Source organism: Canis lupus, chromosome 4 (assembly GCF_011100685.1).
Source record: "Canis lupus familiaris isolate Mischka breed German Shepherd chromosome 4, alternate assembly UU_Cfam_GSD_1.0, whole genome shotgun sequence".
Classification (NCBI taxonomy): domain Eukaryota; kingdom Metazoa; phylum Chordata; class Mammalia; order Carnivora; family Canidae; genus Canis; species Canis lupus.
In genome coordinates, this window is record NC_049225.1 from 63406090 (window position 1) to 63427326 (window position 21237).

A 21237-nucleotide genomic window follows, 5' to 3' on the forward strand; every position below is an offset into this window, starting at 1 on the left:
AAGTCACCACAGACAAACTCTTCTCTACTTGCAAATATTCCTATCTGAACCCCAACAGCTTATGATTAGAATACAGTGCATTCCTTAAAGTTTATTGTCAATTGCTCATTTTCTTTCCTCCTTTCAGAGGATGCCAAGATCATTAAAGCCAGGACTGGGACCCACATCAACATCATCTATAATCTATTGGATCATGATATTCCACTGAGCTCATCCATCAGTACTTCTACCAAATGGTATGCTTTATTCTCCTGGGTCCAATGCTTGTCATTATATTTAGCACAGAGTCATTGCTTCTAGTTATTAGGATAGCATCTTATCAAGAGCAAGTCTATCAACACCCAGGGCATGGGTGATAAGGCGGTGGCTCTGTGAGGAATAAACGTGTAAAGCCCTAAGTGCTTAACGATATTAGGTATTTATTATTATTGTTACTACTTGCTATTATTATTATAGATATTTGTTCAAGGAGTAGTATATTCCTATTATGTAGACCTGCACTGATAATTGTGGTAGCCACTGTTAATTTACATGTAGCTATCTAAATTTAAAGTCAATTAAAAATAAATAAAATTAAAAATTCAGTTCCTCAGTCCCAGCCATATTTAAATTACTCCTGTGTAGCTGGTGGCTATGGTATTGGACACTGCAGAATGGGGAAATTTACATTATATTTTTTTAAGATTTTTTTTTTATTTATTCATGAGAGACACAGAGAAAGAGAGAGAGAGAGAGAGAGAGAGAGAAAGAGAGAGAGGCAAAGACACAGGCAGAGGGAGAAGCAGGCTCCATGACAGGAGCCTGACGTGGGACTTGATCTCGAGTCTCCAAGATCACACCCTGGGCGGAAGGTGGTGCTAATAATTTACATTATTGTAGACAGCTCTATTGGTGAGTACAGTTCGAGAGAATGGTTCCTGTCTTACTACTATTACAGAGGAGAGGAAGTGAGAGGACATCACTATACATACCATTCAGATGAGTTTCACCATAGGTGAACTGTCCTTCCTAACCTACTTGGAAATATTTGGGGGTTGTTTTTACTAATGACTATGCCCTGGGATTCTAAGGGCTTTCAGATTACCTTTGTTGTTTGATACATCTTTTACAGGCAATGAATACCGTTACAATATTGTATGCATAAGCTGGAAATCAAGAACTTCTAATCACAGCCCTTAGAGGTATTTGTACATGAGGTACAAAGCTTTTGACTTGGTCAAATGACCTTTACTTGAACTTAAAAAGTTAATGTACATTTTAAAGGAAACGATTCTCACATGTTTTCACTTATTTATGCTTTTTTTTTTCCCCCAGCTTCTGGTTTGAAGACTTGTATCTGAAAAATCTTTGGGGATTTTCAAATGAGGATTAATATTAATTTTTTCTCTCCAAAATAGGAAGTTAAGTTTGGTCATGGGTAAATGACCACAAAACCTCAAATGTTTTAGTTTTCCTCCAGAGCTCAGATTTATCAGTTTAGAGCCAGACTTGGCAAGAGATGCTCTGTCATTCATGGGATTTAGTCCATTAATGAATTTTTTTTTCAAAAGATAAAGGGCAAGGTTGGATGATTTACATTAAAAACATTTAATTTGAAATAATGTAAACTGGAAACCATACACTCTGTTGAGACCCTTTACAAAGGAGTAAGTGGAACTTGGCAAACCTGCTACCAGTTGTCTTTTGGGAGATGCTGTACTGAACTAGCAAAACTGCAAGGCAGTGCCAACCCACTTTAGGATAACATCTGAAACTCTCCAGAACTCTGTTAAGTAGCCCAGTTAGTCATTGCTAGCACAGTGCATCTTATTACCCTATCACTCTGGCCACAGTTGACAGGCCTAAATTGGCCCAAAAGTTGCTAATAATCTGTGAGATATCCAGGCATAAGGTACTCACCTCTTGTATAGATGATATTTAGCCAAGAATACCAGACCCAAAAAATAGTGATAAAAATAAGTGATACTATACACTGTGATCTTGACTTATGCGAAGTACTATGACAAAAGTTTAACATAGTTATGCTTAAGGTGCACAACAACTCTTCATGATAAAGATTAATATACCATATACCCATTTTTAGTTGAGTAAATTGAAGTTCAGTTTACTGGAAATAATGTCTAAAAGCAGGATCATTTAGAATTTTCTCACTCCAATGTCAGATCTCTTTTTAATAGAGTATACTATTCCCTCCTTCTTTGAGTTTAAATTTAAAACCTATAGAAAGTGTTATTTGGATAATAGCAAAGGAGACATAGAAACAGAAACAAGGTATGTATGAGTCATCATAATTGGAGAGCAAACAGAACCTGCCACATCAAGCTGACAAGGTAGCTGGACGAGTTTTAGTCATCTTAATGCCTGGTTGTGAGTGTAGGATGTTAGCTCTCTTCTCTTACCTTGTTTGTATTTATTTGCATTTAAAAATAATTTAGAAAAAAAATAATTTAGAGTTTTCTGATTTTTATTCTAGTCCAAAACACTGTGTTAGTTTCTTTCCCTAATGATAAATTCCATTTTATAACAATTGAAAATTCCAAGGAGTACATTTCAGGGAAGTTATTATAGTTCATTTGAGGATAAAATCATTGGTATTTGACCTCATGTTGCCATTTGTAGCATGCAACAGCTTCTTAGAAATATATTGCCTTGTCAAGTCTTCTTAATTAAATCTTCCTGTAAATTTCTTAAAGGCAAAGTAAGTAAAAAGTAGCTATTGATGTGGTAATAATTATCTTATATTCAGTAGAATCTTGGACATGAATAATGAAATAATCAACATTCTATGATAATGAAAAATAGGAACAGTGAATTTGATGAAGTCTCTTCTTTTTCTTTTTATAGCCAAACTTTGGCCTTGTATGCCATCTCATATCCACTGGGCCTCAAGGAGGAACATACTGACTAGTGTCCTTGTAAATCTGAGACTTGGGCCTTGGGGGCATTCAGCCCAATCAGAATTTGGAACTTGGATTTAATTCATTGCTAAATATTATTCTTGTAGCACTGTCTCCATTGCACACTACTGTCCTAAGACTTGGGAAAGAAGGAACCCTGGGCCACAGAGAGTCCATGCTTTAGAATGCTTCCTTCAAAATGTTCAAAGTTTCCCCCTTATTGCCTCGGATGAGATGAGGCCAGCAGTGCCATCAGGGAGAGTCTCCCTGAGCCTGCACAGAAACCAGTTTGTGCTTTTCTTCCCTCTGTGGCACAGCATAGGCAGGGATAGATGCCATCCTGGCACCATTGAGGTTAGGCTTCAATAAGAGAAATATTAGGTCAGTTGATATGGGTCAGGGGGTAGGACAGCTCTGATAGACCTATTTTGGGCTGACTTTACTGAGGAAATTTCAGGATAATGGGAGGGACCCTTAGTGCAGTGGCAGATGGTTCACTCCCGATCTACGATTCCAAGGGCTGAACTATGCCTTGATAGATGGCTTTGAAAGAGGATCCAAGAGCTGTGAACTTTGGGTCTAGAGGGGAATTCCCATTTCCTGAAGAAATCTCTATGACAGATTCCATAGTAGCATCTACAGTGACAGTCCTTGCAAAGAATACATTGTCAATTACAGCAATCCAGGGCCAACTTCATATTCATTGGTAAAGACAGAAATTCACTCCCTTGAAGCTTCTTATCTTCTGACAAAAAAAAAATTGTCAGTCTATGGGTAGTCCAGTGTTTCATTAAGGATGATCCAACCACTACTTTGTCCTTGAGAAATTTCATATCTAGAGAAAACTTGCTGTTCTGTGATAGTGGTCCAACTTAGCCAAATCTCTTCTGGCTCATGACTGAATTTATATTGAATTACTTTGCACTTCTAATTTGAGGATGCATATTCAATTACAAGACAATCTTTAAAAGTTTGTGACTCTGCAATATTTCTATCCTTTCTATCATAAGGGGTCCTTAATTATTCATTAAATATCCCTCCACCTCCATCACCTCATTATTGTTATTTGGAATTTTAATTTTGTGCCTTTTTTGAAAAAAAGTTTTTAATGCTCGTCACCCAGTAGCTAATTAATCTAACATATTTGATCAGTTTTTGCTATTTCTTGCCCTTCTTCTAGATTCACTCATTGCCAGCTAAAACATATCTCAAATAAAAACTGTATATTATATAAGTATGTTTATAAGTGGGTGTAAGGGTATATATGAGTGTAACTACGTGTGACTGGGTTATGTGAGTTTACCATATATATGTGTGAGTATGTGGGTACACATTTTTTTTTTTGCCCTCTCTCACATGTTCCTCCAAATCCCGTCTCAGATTTTACATCTCAGCATCAAGCACACATGCCTTCATCTCTTTGCCCATACTGCTGTACTTTTGCCTCCAATGTCCTCTTTATGCTTGTAAAACTCCTAATCTGTTTCCAATGGCCAAGTGAGGTATCCTAATGTATTCCCTTAGGAATATTTTTCCTGCGTATACTCATCAATATTTAAGAGGTACTAAAAAATAGCCTTTTGTACAAAGTATCCTGGATGTTGAGAATTTAATAGTGGACAAGAACAGATATACTCTGCCCAAGTGGAACTTACATATTAATGGAGGAGATAGGCATTAATTAAATAATCACTGAATAAATGGAGAGTTGCATCTGTGCTATAACTGCTATCAAAGGTAGAGTCATGGTACTATCTGAGCCTGTCACTAAGAAATCTGACATTGTGGAGATTTCCTTGACATTTCTACAGAATTAAACACTCCCTTCTCCATATTGTGTGTATGGTTCCATTGTTACAGTGATTAAAAGGAATTTAAATGTATTTATTTATACATCTATTTTCACCACTAAGCTGTGAGATGCTTAGTAATTTCTGAATCTCTATATTGAGCAGATTATCAAGCAAATAGTAGGAATGTATTCAAATTGAAAAATTATGAGCTGTTTTCTGATTCAGTTAAAGTATAATTTTAGTAATGGATTATAGGAAAATTTATAAAGGATCATTTTTTATTCCTATTATTTATTTTCTCTAAAACAAGACATTCAGTGTCTAGTTGCTTTGCAGAAAACAGTACCATCCTCTAATAATTATACGCTTTTTAGCATTCTTTCTTATAGGTCATGGACTATTCTAGCACTTATTTGCTAGCTTTGAGGTTGGAAAATGAGGGAACAGCATTCACTAGTTCAATTATGAATTATTTCAAAGGTCAGAGCACAAGAGCACAAACTACACTAGTGCCTTTCAGGAATGGAAAGTGATGAACATCTATTTGATGAAATAAATATTGTAATGAGGAGAGCAAAAATAGCCAAACAACTATAACAAACATTTTTGAATAAATAAGAGAATGATAAAGCAATGTTAAATGTTTTCTATGATTTCCTGATCTTGTATATTTTAAAATATTTAACATAAAAATGATCAGAGAATGGACTCTAAGTAGATATTAGTACATTTCTTTACATTGAAATTAAGTATGCTGAGTGCAGTCCATACAGAGGCAAGATTATTTCCATACATTCCAACTCCACCCTCTTCCCTTTTCTAAAATGAAGTTAAAGATAGAAGTTGTACTTTGGATTTTGGCTCATAATCCTTTCCTAGTGACCGTCTGTCAAGTGCTTCTCTAGGCAGCTGCTTCACTGGCTGCACAACCCAGAGCTGGGAACTATCAAAGCCACAGACAGGCTAATAGAATGCATAGTTCACACTTTTATGTCTGGGTACAAAGTCCTGGTCCTGGAATGTCCTAAAGATTCTTTGTAAGACTAATGATGATCCAGAGATCCTTTGATTCTTTATTATCTTCTTTTTTTAAAATTTTTATTTATTTAGAATAGTCACAGAGAGAGAGGCAGAGACACAGGCAGAGGGAGAAGCAGGCTCCATGCACCTGGAGCCCGACGTGGGATTCAATCCCGGGTCTCCAGGATCGTGCCCTGGGCCAAAGGCAGGCGCTAAACCGCTGCGCCACCCAGGGATCCCTCTTTATTATCTTCTGAATCTGTTTTTATCTGCACCTAAAGGTCTCAATAAACTCCTCAAAAGATCATTATCATTACCTTTTTGATTATAGCCATCCTAGTGTGTATAGCATAGTATCTCATTATGGTTTTGATTTATAATTTCCTAATGACTAATGATGGTGAACACCTTATCATGTGCTTATTGGTCATTTGTCTATTTTCTCTGGAGAAATATCTATTAAGTCTTTGGCTCATTTTAAAATTGAGTTGTCTTTTTACTGTTGAGTTGTAAGAATTCTTCATATATTTTGGATACTAGTCTCATATCATGTATATGATTTACAATTATTTTCTCCCATTTGATGAGTTGACTTTTCACTATCTTGATAAGTCTTTTGAAGCACAAAAGTTTGTGATTTTGATGAAGACAAATTTATCTATTTTTCTTTTCCTTTTTTTAAGTTTTTATTTACTTATCCATGAGAAGCAGAAGAGAGGCAGAGACATCATCAGAGGGAGAAGCAGGCTCCTTTTGAGTAGCCTGATTTGGGACTTCATTTCAGAAACATGGATCATGCCCTGAGCCAAAGGCAGATGCTCAACCACCCAAGACGCTGAGCCACCCAAGCATCCCAAATTTATTTATTTTTCTTTTGGTTGTTGGGTTTTTAGTGTTACATCTAAGAAATTGCTAATCCAAGATCATGCAGATTTACATGTTTTATTCTAAGAGTTTTATAGTTTTAACTCTTTTGTTTAGGCCTATGATTCATTTGAGCTAATTTTTATATGTGGTGTGAGGTCCAACTTCATTCTTTTAAATGTGGATATCCAATTCTCTCAGTACTATTTGTTGAAAAGACTATTTCTCCCCCAGTGAATGGTCTTGGCATTCTTATTGAAAATTAATTGACCATATGGGCAAGGTTTATTTCTGAACATTTAATTCTGTTCCACTGGTCTATTTTTTTGTTTTTATCATACTATCTTGATTAATGTAGCTTTGTACTATGTTTAGAAATCAGGAAATTTCTCAAAACTCCTCCATTTGTGTTATTTTTCAGATTGGTTTGGCTATTCTGGATCCCTTGCCTTTCCATATTAATTTTAGGATCATTTTGTTCATTCCTTCAAAAAAAAAGCAGTTAGAATTTTCATAGGATTGGTATTGCATTTGTAGATCAACTGGGAAATACTGGTCTTAACATCTTAATATAAAGCCTTACAATTCATCAACACAGGATGTGTTTCCATTTTTAAAATATCTTCTTTAATTACTTTCAACAATGTTTTGTAGTTTCCTTTTCTCTAATTCTTCTATACCATAGCCCATACGCCCAACTTCAGGCCATGCTGCTACCTGTCCTGGGAATGTAAAAATCATTCATCGATTGTATAATCAGTTTTGAGGGCTAAGAGTAGTGGTAGAAGAAGTGCAGGCATTGAGAGGCTGAAGAGAGAAAATGAAATTTCAGGTAAAAACTAAGAGATAGGAAAAGGAATTCTATTTATGACTGAAACAACTTAAGTAGTTCACGAATAAGTAATTCATGACAACTTCAACTACTTGAAAGTAACTTGTTCTTGAATCAACAATTTTCCCTTTTGTACAATAGCTCTTGAGAATTAAATTCAATGATAGCACTAGCATTGTTCAGATACTTTATTCAACTTCTTGTTTCAGAATTGCATTTGGGGACCCTAATATGGTCCTAGGAACACTCCATGGTGGTTGTGTAGTAATATTATCACTACTTTATTAAAATAAATGAAATATAACTATAATGTAATAATGTTACTTTCTTAATGGACATTGGAAATTGTAGTGACGATTTCTTGAGAGATGAATTTGTGCTTACTTCTAGGTATATTTTTTCCTTCCCAGTTCCCAGAAAGTGGACAGGTTCTTTTTGTTCTTTTGTTCTAAGGGTACTTTTTGTTTCTTCACTGAACAAGGTATTCTGTACACGAACTCTTTCTAGCTTTGGTATATTTGTGTTTTAAAAGCATGTACTACTTAATGATATTAAAGGGTACTGGTGATAAAGAGGTAGGAGAAGGAACTAGAAGGACTCAAAGTAAAAAGTAACCCCAGACTGGTGAATGGATGAAAAGTTCAGATTTTTCTGGGAGTTGGGACCTATGATCTATTTCATTAAAAGTGGCACAAATTATTGACCAGGTTCTTCCTGACATCAGAAGAAGGGGCAGTTTCACAGTGTGCATATGGAGACTGGGTGATGGGTATTGGTGATTCTAGAAAATTCTTCTGCCTAGTGAAAACAAAGAGATATTGGATATTAAGAGACCATGAGTGTTTCGATAAGAATAATATGGTGATCAGGATGTCCCAAAGACTTGAGAAAGCCTAGAAATAGGATTGTATGTAGGATTTCTAAGTTCACATATGATTGTGGAAGGCAGTAAGGAATGGTATGAGAAGAAACCTCCAATAATAACTAATACTGATATTCATATCAACCCTTACAGGAAGGTATTCAAGTTTGAATTAATTAAATTTAAAGAAAATAAAGTCATGAGACATTTCTGGGATACCTGAGTACTTCATAGAATAAGATTTACCCCTGGAATACTATTTTTGATATAAATAACAAAGTAGGATCTGCTCAACTATACTGAACTATTGTGAAATAAAACAGCTCCTTCGGAAGATGGCTTTGAAGTGCAATCTTCATTTGGATATGACTTCTAATTGGTGCATCATAAATCTGTAATAACCTGATGTTCATGTGGGGACAGGATTATATGTAGTTCAAAGTGTAGTGAAATTTGAGAGATGTTGGTGAATAAGGGTCGTGATGCCTTAGGTCTGACTTTCCTCCTATATGGAAACACACAAAGTTTTCCTGGGACACAGAACATGCAAATTGTGATTCTTGCTTTCTTGTTTTTATCACAAGGCATAAGTTAACTTCAGATACAGCTTTATAGTAAACATTTCAAACATTACACTGATATGAAAATAAAAAATCTTATAGTTAAATTATAAAGTTATTACTGTTATGCCCCTTAGTCTTAGAATTATAAGGCTTATAATTCCTTATAATTCTACGTAATCTGCCCATACCTCATGCCATAGCACATATAGGACAATAGCAGGCAATAGCTTGACACTAAAGTATTTCTTCCTAGGCTCTCTGACTTGCTTGCTCATCCTGTTCTGTTCTCTTCCCACTGGATCTTCAGTGATTTAGCTTTTTAATTTTGTCCAATGTATTAGTTTTTGGACCTCCTCTTTGATTTTTGTGTTATTTGTATGTATGAACTGAATTCTCTGCTGTTGGACTCTTTTCCTTTCTTAACGCACTTGATTCAAAATTTTACACTTTTCCTGGCTTTTAATACTTTCATCAAGATAAAAGATACTTGGTTTACTAGTCTTGGTACGTAAGGTCCCATACATCTTCTGGGATATGGAACGATAAATTTCTGTTGTTTAAGCCTCCCCCCCCTTTTTGTGGAGGTTTGTAATGGCAGACCCAGCAAACTAATATATGTTCTTAAACATGAAATCTGTATTCTTACTTAAAAGACCACTGCTCTTTTTCAAAATTATATTTTGAATTTGATTGGCTGTGTCTTTCTCTTTTTTTAAGATTTTAATCATCTATTCATGAGAGACACACAGAGAGAGACAGAGACATAGGCAGAGGGAGAAGCAGGCTTCCTGCATGGAGCCTGATAGGGAACTGGGTTCCAGGACCCTGGGATCACGACCTGTGCCAAAGGCAGATGCTCAACCACTGAGCCACGCAGGCACCCCTGATTGGCTGTGTCTTATGCAACATAGATTTTTATACATTTTTTTCAACTATCCAATTTGAATGATAAATACTTTACTACTTTTCTGTAATTTAAAAGAGCAACCAGAATGACATATGTGGGATATGGAATTGCCCTCATAGTTCATAAGCTGCAAACCCATCATATGCAAAGTGTTTATTTACCAAGCAAGTTAAATTAACAGAGATATCACCTTGAATTAACCTTATTCTCAATCCCCTTTAGGGAAGGGGAAGTTAGGTTTGACCTTAACTTTACCCTGGTCTGGGTTCCTTAAAAGGAAGAAAATTTGGCATGGCTACCAGTTATATTCGGCCTTTTACAACTTGAGTCTTTCTTGTAACTTCCTTCCTCTCTTCCTCCCTATGCCTTCCAATTAATTCAGCTGTAGCTTATTAACTACTATTTCTGCAGTCTCAGTACATTTTCCTGTATACTTTCAACTACTCCTCAGGAACCCATGTTAACCAGGCACCATGCTGGGCACTGGAAATAGAACAGTCAACAAGACAGGAACAGGACTTGTAAAGAACCCTTTAGCATTGTGTGGAGGTTGAGAAGAGTTAAAGTATAACACTTTGTATCCTAAATTTTTGTACTATCTTCTTGAGCTGTAAAACTATCATGGTGACTCTAATTATATCCTGACACAGACATGATTACATATCTTCTATATGCACACCAATGGATTCTGACATCCTGGGTACACAAAGATGTGGAATCAATGTTTCTTCCAGGTGAATATCTCTAATATCTTGGCAATCCAAGGCACTTCTTGCTTTTTTCTTTTTCATTTCATTTCTTTTTGTTTTAGTTAAATTTTTATGTTTTTTTCCAAGTAATAAATGCACATAGTTTAAGAAATCATGTGAAGCTAATGAACTATTGGGACTTCATCAAGATAAGAAGCTTTTGCACAGCAAAGGATACAAGTCAACAAAACCAAAAGACAACCTACAGAATGGGAGAAGATATTTGCAAATGACATATCAGATAAAGGGCTAGTTTCCAAGATCTATAAAGAACTTCTTAAACTCAACAACAAAGAAACAAACAATCCAATCATGAAATGGGCAAAAGACATGAAGAGAAATCTCACAGAGGAAGACAGACATGGCCAACATGCACATGAGGAAATGCTCTGCATCACCTGCCATCAGGGAAATACAAATCAAAACCACAATGAGATACCACCTCACACCAGTGAGAATGGGGAAAATTAACAAGGCAGGAAACCACAAATGTTGGAGAGGATGCGGAGAAAGGGGAACCTTCTTACACTGTTGGTGGGAATGTGAACTGGTGCAGCCACTCTGGAAAACTGTGTGGAGGTTCCTCAAACAGTTAAAAATAGACCTGTCCTACGACCCAGCAATTGCACTGTTGGGGATTTACCCCAAAGATACAGATGCAGTGAAACGCCGGGACACCTGCACCCCGAAGTTTATAGCAGCCACGATAGCCAAACTGTGGAAGGAGCCTCGGTGTCCAACGAAAGATGAATGGATAAAGAAGATGTGGTCTATGTATACAATGGAATATTACTCAGCTATTAGAAATGACAAATACCCACCATTTGCTTCAACGTGGATGGAACTGGAGGGTATTATGCTGAGTGAAGTAAGTCAGTCGGAGAAGGACAAACAGTGTATGTTCTCAATATAAATAATAGTGAAAGGGAATATAAGGGAAGAGAGAAGAAGTGTGTGGGAAATATCAGAAAGGGAGACAGAACATAAAGACTCCTAACTCTGGGAAACGAACTAGGGGTGATGGAAGGGGAGGAGGGTGGGGGGTGGGGGTGAATGGGTGATGGGCATTGAGGGAGGTACTTGACGGGATGAGCACTGGGTGTTATTCTGTAAGTTGGCAAATTGAACACCAATAAAAAATAAATTTATTATAAAAAAATAAAAGCTTCTAAATGAAAAGCTGGATCCTTTCTCTTACGCCACTCACTATTCCATGCTCCAGAAGCAACAACTTTTAACTTTTTGCCCCTGCTACTTCTTCTATATTTATATTCCTAACTGACATATCAGTTTTATGTATGGTTTATTGACTTCCTGTTGTAGTGCTTAAGAATTTCATCCTTCCTAGCACTGCCTGTCATCACCGCACATCAGCTTCATTCTCTTCAGCTTCCTAATAATTTTATCACATGCTTTATAGTAAACAGCCATGTTTTAGCAGTGTTGTGATTATGTAAATAAGAAACATTGCTATTCTAAGTTCCTTTCTCAGACAACTTTTGGCTTTTCTATAATAATTAATAATTAATAATTGCTTATTTGACAGATCCCTCTGTTTAGGGTACAGACTTTGAATAATCCCCTTGCTTTCAGCCTGGTGTCTCTCCAGTGGCCTTGCCTAACCTGATGCCCAGTGGCCCTACCCCTGAACCCTCAAAGGTTCTGCAGAGTGACCTGACTAACTTTCGTTAAGGCTTCATCCCTGCAGATACTTAGTCTGTCATGTCCTATGTTCTATTCAGTCAGTAACCAGGCTTATACCTACCTGGTAGCATCAATACTTCTTCTTCTATATTTTAGTTTTTCTTAAGATTTATTTATCCATTTTAGAGAGGAAGACAGTGAGTGTGGGGAAGGGCAGAGGAAGAGGATATCCAAGTAGACCTCGGATGCACTGGCTCAATCTCACAACCCATGAGATCAGGATCTGAGTTGAAACTGAGTCTGACGCTTAATGGACTGAACCAACCAGGCACCCCCTACATAATAATTTTTAAAGACTTAGGAAAGAAAAGAAACTTAACATGCATATTTAAAAGTCCAAAATTCTTCTCTTAGTAAATTACATATTTCTTTCTTATGGACTTGAGACTAACAGGCATCTTTCTCCAAGCTATCTCTAAGGTAGTCTCATTCATTCTCATCTCAAGCATCTGATATAAAACATTCACTATTTTCTTTCTTGACCTTCTCTGTAACTCTCCCTCTTTCCCAACCTCTTCCACTTTACCAGTGGTCCTTAGATTGAGGGGAAAATGTCAAATAGTATAATGTGCTCAGTGGGTAAATACTCTTACATATATGAATTGCAGTTACTTTAACAAAAAATTAGGGAGTCAATCATCTACATGGTAATAACTTTTCTTACTTCAATATGTCTATGACAAATAAAATATTTTCTTAATTGATAAGGCAACAGAAATTATACCAGGGAGAGAAAGGGCTTTCAAAGTTCAGAATATTGAGGGACTAATTTATCACCTCACTTCATTCTCACTAATGACCTGAATTACATATCACTGTATTTGAATAATTAGTGAGATGCCTATGTTAGTCCAGGTGCTATAAGGCTAGAGATGGAGTCTAAACTGGGAATCTTCAGCACAATTTAAACTTATTGGTAGAAATGGCAGCCTTCTGTAGTTGATATTCCTAGACTGCTTCGTTTGTAATTTTACTGATTGTTTGGCATGTATATCCCATACCAGTGTTCTTGTTAACATACAGGAAAATAACCTCATGATGACATAGTGTTGGTAAATAATTTCATTATTAATCAAAAAAGAAATGTCATCAATACCACTAGAATTCATGCTCTGAGTATTTTGATACATCTTGGCTTTAGGAGGAAAGGGCAATATCTTTCATATTTCTAGCACAGGGCTTGAGAGATAGTATTCCAAAGACCCCCCAAAAGTCTTCCACCATTGGCACTACCTAATCTAGCTGAGGCAGGGCACAGTCTCTAATAGTTGCCTTCTGGACCACTTTGATTCCACCTTGAAAGAGCAAGATTTCATTACCTAGAAATTGTCCTGCATCCTATATATGCAAGGAATGAAAATATTCATGGTATTTCATGAGCAATTTGTGTTGTAAATACATCTTTCCTGAGAGAAAAAGCATGTTCTTATGTTAGGATGCAATGTTGGGCAAGGCAGACATACAAGCTTACACATCTAGTTTGCCACAGTATCCCAATGTCTAGCATAGAATGGACACCCAACAAATATCTGATTTTTGGTAATGCATCTTTGCCATCATAGAATTTACAGCCAAGTTGGCAAAAGAAAGCATATCATAAGAAATTATAATAAAATATTATAAATACAGAGGTAAATGGGGGCTTTATGGGTGGCATTTAACCCAGATTTGGAGAATTAATGAGGAGGTTTTTTTTTTTTTTTTTTTTTTTTTTTTTTTTTTTTTTTTTTTAGTGAGGAGCTCTTAAGAAAGTGATGTCACAGTGAGAACTGAGATGAAGTGGTACATAGCCAGCCAGTGGTGGCTATATGTGTAATAGAGAGAATATGGGGGAAGGGGAACATTTAAGCAGGGACTGTTCTAGCAAGAGGGAATAGCAGGAGCTAAGGCTTGGAGAAGAGACAGAATTTAGAAAGAAACTGACTATGACTGGACAGTAGAATGAATGGAGTGACTAAAAATAAAGGAGAGGAGGCAATAAGGAAGAGGCATAACGTTTGTGTTTAAGAGTTCTGAATTTTATTCTAAATGCCATGGGCAACTATTGAAGGGTTCTAAGCCAGGGAGTGACAGAATTTAGCATGTCAGCTGGCATGATGTTCTCACAGAGATTTGGATTCTTGAGTTCAGTGGAAAGGCTAAGGGGCAAACATCATTCCTTTTCTTGGTCATATTCCAAGGTATATTTTTGAATGTTGGCAAACTGAAATTCAAAACTCCTACCAAAACTAAAATAACTCATTGGATCTGATCCTAGCTATTCTTAATTACTTTCCAGATTCTGTGTAAAGTTGACAACTGGTATTTATTAAGGTGGAATCCATTCTCAAGACTCCTGGAAGTAAGGGAGTATCAAAGAAGTTGCTCAAGCCCAAAATGTCATTTCTTTCCAGCTGTCCCCAACAACTTGTAGACAACATTTCCTAATCTTATGGGGTTTGAAATTTGTTACAAAAATCCATGCTGGATTTAATACTCAAATTAGGATATATCATTCCAATAAGGCAATATCCCAAATTAATATTTATTATTTTTCAGGATCACTAGAGGAACTATGTGGCAGGATATTTTGTTCTATCCATCAAGTTGATGAAGTAGGCCACCGAACTCTTTGGTAAAACTGAACCTGGTGATTACATCATGAAAGTTTATCGTAGTGTTTTTCCATTCTTCCTATCAAGCATGTGTTCATTAGTGCTGGCACAGCATCACCTATCATTCTCCTAACGGTGAAAACTCACCATGCAGCAGTGCCAGGTTGGCTCCTATGGTGTTTCCTCCTTGAGCACTCTGTGTATTGACTCTGACTTACTTTGTTTCTCTGCTTCCCCCTCTATTATTCCTGGAACCTGGTAATAGAATCCAGTGATGGAAGAACCACAGAAAAAGCTTGTAATTAGATGGACCTGGGTTTAAATCTTGATTTTTATTATGTACTGAGTATATTACCAGGGCCATAATATCTATTTTCTCAACTTCATTTTCTTCTTATAAAAGAATACCCAATATATAAGATTGTTCTAAGGACGAAATGAGATGATAGAAATCAAGTACCTAGTCCAATACCTAGTATAATTAATGCCAGTAAATTCATGAGGAAAATGAGAACCTTTGGCATTTGCCATTATGAAAACCAAATCAGGACTTTAAAATTAGCTAACACTTCAGCTTAGAGGAACATATACAAATCACATGCAGATGTAGCCTTTACCCTGAGGAAAATCCCAAAAGACAAGTTGCTTATTGTCATCAACAAGAAAATGTCACAGGATTTGAGGAAGGAATGGTCAGTGTGGGATTTGAGATATTGTTTCATATTGTTTGCTCATCTGTAAAATTAATATTTTAGACTAAATGACTTCTAAGTAGTTTCAATTCTATATTTCTAAAGTGCCAGGGTATGTTTTAACCATATTATAATTTTACTAAGGGCTAAGGCCATTAAACATCTATGTATAGCTAAGAACATAGTTGTACAGTGTTGTGTGTGCAGGGGGGAAGGTGGTATCCACAGAGCATATAAAAAAATCCATAAAATTCAAGAATATTTATTTTTGGTTCTTTATGTTGTCCAAAAATTTCAATCACAATTACCACAGGGATTTTAATAAATTCTTACTCCTAACTCCACCCATGTTTATGATGGCTTGACTTTTCCTTTTTCCTTAATAGTCTTGCATAAATCTGCCATTTTTTTATGTGTGTAAGTAATTCAAATGGTTGATAATTTACGTGTGTGTGTGTGTATGTGTGTGCATGTGTGTGCTAGAGACAGACCTTTTGACTTCAAGTGTTGGCCTTGACTTTAGAGAGATCGTGAAAGGCTCTGCTTATTCCAAATTTCTCTCTCACTCATTCAATATGGATTTTTTAAATGTTTTATAGAGTGTCTCTTAGAAATACCTCAAACCTCATGACTTCAATCCCCACCTATATATTAGTAATTCCTCAAACAATATTTCTAGCCCTCCAGAGAAAGCCCAATCCAAAAACACATATTTCAAAGGAAACCAGTGTATTCAGCAGACTATTAGCAAGGCAAGGTGATTGATTTTTTTCCTTCATCTATTCTCAGTGTAATTTGCTTCCTCATTGTTATGAGTGGTTTATTTCATTGGAAATGGCATCTTCTCCTCTATAGTCACTTTTTGTTTTGGCAGACAGCTGGTAGAAAACTATGGGAGTATGCAAAGTAATGGGGGGTGGAAGTAGTCTTTTTTTTTTTTTTTTTTTTTGCAAGAAATGCAGGTTACGCTAGATATTGTTAGGAAATGAAACAGCAATAAAATAAGTATAACTGAACATAGGAATGTATTTATAATTAGAAAAGTTGGAAAATACCTGGATTACTGCTGGCTGATAATTTTATCTAACACTTAATAGTTTAAAAAAACCTTTTATATCAGACTCTCAGTTATGCTATATGTATTTTTGAGACAGAAACATATGTACAAACAAATTTGACTATTTCAATCAAAATGCCTGCACGAAATTGATTTAAAACAAATCCATAAGTCAGCTAACTAATTAATTTTACCATCCTTTTACTAACTTGATATTTCTTTTTCCTAAAGAATAAATCAAACAATTAAACTGGTAAAAAAACAAACAAAACAAAAAACAAACAAACAAAAAAACCCCTCAATTTGTTCATGCGTGTAGTCCTGGTTTTTATTTTATTTATTTTATTTTTAAAAGATTTTATTTATTTTTTCATGAGTGACACAGAGAGAGAGAGGGAGAGACAAAGGCAGAGGGAGAAGCAGGCTCCATGCAGGAAGCCCAATGTGGGACTCGATCCCAGGACTCCAGGATCACTCCCTGGGCCAAAGACAGACGCTCAACTGCTTAGCCAACCAGGTGTCCTGGTTTTTAAAGCTGAACTCTGATTTTTCTCAAAGTTTGCTGTCAACGTTCCTGCCAGGTTTACATATATTTCTCTTAGAAGACTTATAGTGGATCTCTGCTTCTGTTACTAGTAGTTTTAATAGTCAGGGAACCAACTTATCAGGAGAATATTGGGGAAGTGGCAGGGGAGAGAAACCCAAGTTAGAGTAGGGCCTATAAAGAAAGGAATGGGTGGGGGCTAGGGTGGAGGCAAATTTGAAAGCAAGTGATGGGGCTGAGTCACAGGTAGGGATGCTATAAGCTTGGATTAGTAGAACCAGAATAATGGGGTCAAACACAACTGATGATCAAAAACAGGAGACTAGCTGAATAAGAGGAACAAGAGAGGGGTGCCTGGATGGCTCAGTGGTTGAGTGTCTGTCTTGGCTCAGGTTATCGTCCCAGGATCCTTGGGATTGAGTCCCTCATCGGGCTCCCTGCAGGGAGCCTTCTTCTCTCTATGCCTATGTCACTGCCTCTCTCTGTGTCTCTCGTGAATAAATAAATAAATATATATTTTTTTAAGAGAACAAGAGAATAGGTGAAAACCAGAGGTCAAGACCAGGTCACAGAAAAATTACTGGGAGAACAGCAGCAGACACATGCCCAAGAGATAAGAAAGCTTTAAAACAAAGGTATAGTCTATTCAGCAGGAAATCTCCTCTTTCTTGCTGAAGCAGGAAACAGATGATATAATTTACAGAGTAAAAGCATCCCAAGGCCTTGAGAGCTAACATCAATGCCATCCTCAACAAGTCAGCATCCTAAAAGATCCCAAGAGTGGGAGAGGGGTAGGTGGGGCAGATGGTCCCTCTGAGATGTTCAAATTAAATCAGTCATTTTTAAAGCATATATTGACTTTGTAATTATATTTTCCAAAGAATAATTGGTCATTGGTGGCTTGGCATTATGAAATAGAGTCTGACAACAGAAGAATTTAATTTAGGACTCTCAGAATATCCAGGCCAAACAGTTGCTATAGTTACTATGAATTGGAAAAAAAAAAAAAAAAAGAGAGAGAGAGAGAAGAGAAATTTTACATAGCATAAAGAACTATAAATATAAGCTTCAGTTTCCCACAAAAGTGATTAATGTGACTCAGGCTCCAACAACAACATAAAAAAATGTAACACATCTTATATTAGACCAAGATTGAAATCGTGGGTAGGCTATTGTGGCCATAAAAATAGACTTTATTAGTCTAATAATACTTTACATTTTATTTTATAGAAAATATCTATCTCTGAGTACTCAATGGATCATAGAATAGTAAAATAAAAAAACTGATTCACAATTGAACATACATGGGAAGAGTGATTATAATAAAATCACTTTTGATCATTAAAAATGTAGATTTGCCTGAGGAATTAATACATCTCAACTCTGTTGGAGGAGCAAAGTAACTCATGAAACCCATTTTGAAAGGGACAATCTATTCCAAGCAGTAAAGCAAGACAGTTTTCTAGGAGGTTTGATTTGCAGTCAGTAATGTACCAAGATTCTCACACATATAAGTGCCTGTAAGCACCCCATTGTACTTCAGGGGAGTTTTACTAGCCAACTCTGAGGTTATAGAACAGTAAGAAAATTTAGAAAGATGAGAGCTCTCAGAAATGACATATAGGATTTCCAATATTTTTTGTATCTGTATGATCTTAATTTTTGTAGATAACTTTTAAAATCCTATTTCTAACAATTTCCATTCAAATTAAGTCAATAAATGTATTTAAAATGCAATCTGGTGATTTGGACAAGTAGCATATACTTCCCTTCTAAAACATGTACTTACTAAAAATGTATATTTACATAGATTGCCTTTTTTTTAGGATCTTAAGAAATAATCTGAAAATGGTTTTCAAATATAGTATTTCTTTGGATCTTTGAAGACAAGAGTCTGATGAATTTAGCAAAATTTCTGGCTTTAACAAGGAAAGGGCTTGCTGATAGTTGCAAAGGTTGCTGGAAACACCTTGAATTTTATCCTTTTCCCAAACACAAGCAACAAAACTTGTGCCTGCCCCTTTTTTAGAGGAGGGGGTAACCAAGATGTTTCACATTCACCAAGGCAACCTACATAGACAGCAAATGAGCAGAGGAATTCTTTTTTTTTTTTTTGACTGAACACATAGGCATGCCTAGCTTTATTGGTGTTCAATTTGCCAACATATAGAATAACACCCAGTGTTCATCCCGTCAAGTGCCCCCCTCAGTGCCCTTCACCCAGTCACCCCCAACCCCCTGCCCACCTCCCCTTCCACCACCCCTAGTTCGTTTCCCAGAGTTAGGAGTCTCTCATGTTCTGTCTCCCTTTCTGATATTTCCCACTCACTTTTTCTCCTTTCCCCTTTATGCCCTTTCACTATTTTTTATATTCCCCAAATGAATGAGACCATATAATGTTTGTCCTTCTCTGATTGACTTATTTCACTCAGGATAATACCCTCCAGTTCCATCCACGTCGAAGCAAATGGTGGGTATTTGTCATTTCTAATGGCTGAGTAATATTCCATTGTATACATAGACCATATCTTCTTTATCCATTCATCTTTCGATGGACACCGAGGCTCCTTCCACAGTTTGGCTATGGTGGACATTGCTGCTATAAACATAGGGGTGCAGGTGTCCCGGCGTTTCATTGCATCTGTATCTTTGGGGTAAATCCCCAGCAGTGCAATTGCTGGGTCGTAGGGCAGATCTATTTTTAACTCTTGGAGGAACCTCCACACAGTTTTCCAGAGTGGCTGCACCAGTTCACATTCCCACCTGCAGGGCAGGAGGGTTCCCTTTTCTCCACATCCTCTCCAACATTTGTGGCTTCCTGCTTTGTTAATTTTCCCCATTCTCATTGGTGTGAGGTGGTATCTCATTGTGGTGTTGATTTATATTTCCCTGATGGCAAGTGATGCGGAGCATTTCCTCATGTGCATGTTGGCCACGTCTATGTCTTCCTCTGTGAGATTTCTGTTCATGTCTTTTGCCCATTTCACGATTGGATTGTTTGCTTCTTTGCTGTTGAGTTTAATAAGTTCTTTATAGATCTTGGAAACTAGCCCTTTATCTGATACCGCAATTTCAATGCAGTGCTTCGCAAGGTGCTTTAGAGTTACTCTAGATGCTAAATAAAAATGTGGATCCTTGGGCCTCATTCTCAGATAATGAAATCGCATTCCTAGTGAAGGATTATGGGAATCAGAATTCTCAACCAGGTCCCAGGTGATTCTAAGGCGCTCTAAATCAGAAAACTTCTGTTAGTGGCTCTTTTGCTCACTATTTTGGCAAATACTTTGCTTACCTTGATTATCATGGATCTGAGGGAAAGAAGTAAGTTTTTCCTGTAAGTCCCTAAGGAATGGTGAACCTGGAGCAACTGCAGTCAACCAGTGAAGACCTCATTCTCGTATTATCTGACATGCTCTCTCTGATGGAGTTTTGCAGTTTCAAGTTGAGGATTATGTTGCTGTTTCATTGTTGTGAGACTTTATAGTTTTCCTCTTTATAGTTTTTTTTTTCCCATCTGACTGTGAGAAAAAGATTCAATAGTGGTTTTTTCTTTATATCTTTGTATTTCTGTGTTTTCTTTTACCTTTTATTTAGTATCTCCTTGAAATTTCACTTTTTTATTAGTTCAGTTGAGGAATAAATACATTTTTTGCCCATGTGATTGTTTCTTAGGTTTTAGTATCCTTTCCTTTTCCTTTCTTTGATACTTTTGCTACTTTTATTTTTAAATGTAAACTGTAAGTAAAGAATACTGATCAGTAACCTTTCTCTCAATGCATTATCTTTAAAAAAAAATCTTCCTTCAGGGTAATTGTGTTTTTTTTTTTTCCTTTATAACTGGTTTTCTGGCTACTGATTAGGAAAGGACCCTGGCCTTTGCTTCTGCTTCCTTTCACATTGGAGATAAGATAATGAGGAGGGACATTACTGTCCCAGATTGGGTTCTGGCTCTGGCTTCTGATTCTGCAATTGTTGGATTTTTGCAAACTCTCTCCCCTCTCTCCCTTCTCACACAAAACTTCAGAAAAGCAGAACTTCATGGTACTTGTGGCTTTCTCCAAGAGGAGAAAAAAAATCTATCTACCATTTTTCTCTTCCCTCTTCTCTTTATTTTTTCAAAGTTAATATGCTCAAAGAGAAAATAATTGATTTCATTATG

At 36.5% G+C, this 21237-nt stretch overlaps 1 long non-coding RNA gene across 3 annotated transcripts in view; it reads left to right on the plus strand.

The window, feature by feature from the left end:
- The window catches only part of LOC119871537, a 53422-nt gene that overhangs the window by 25698 nt on the left and 6487 nt on the right, over positions 1-21237 (plus strand). The window contains exons 2-3 of one of the 3 annotated variants that reach the window (XR_005358478.1): positions 128-236; positions 10575-10698. This is a non-coding gene — a long non-coding RNA (uncharacterized LOC119871537). Of the gene's footprint in view, positions 1-127; positions 237-1111; positions 1176-10574; positions 10699-21237 lie in introns of those variants that run through there. The other 2 variants (XR_005358480.1, XR_005358479.1) reach the window with 2 other exon arrangements.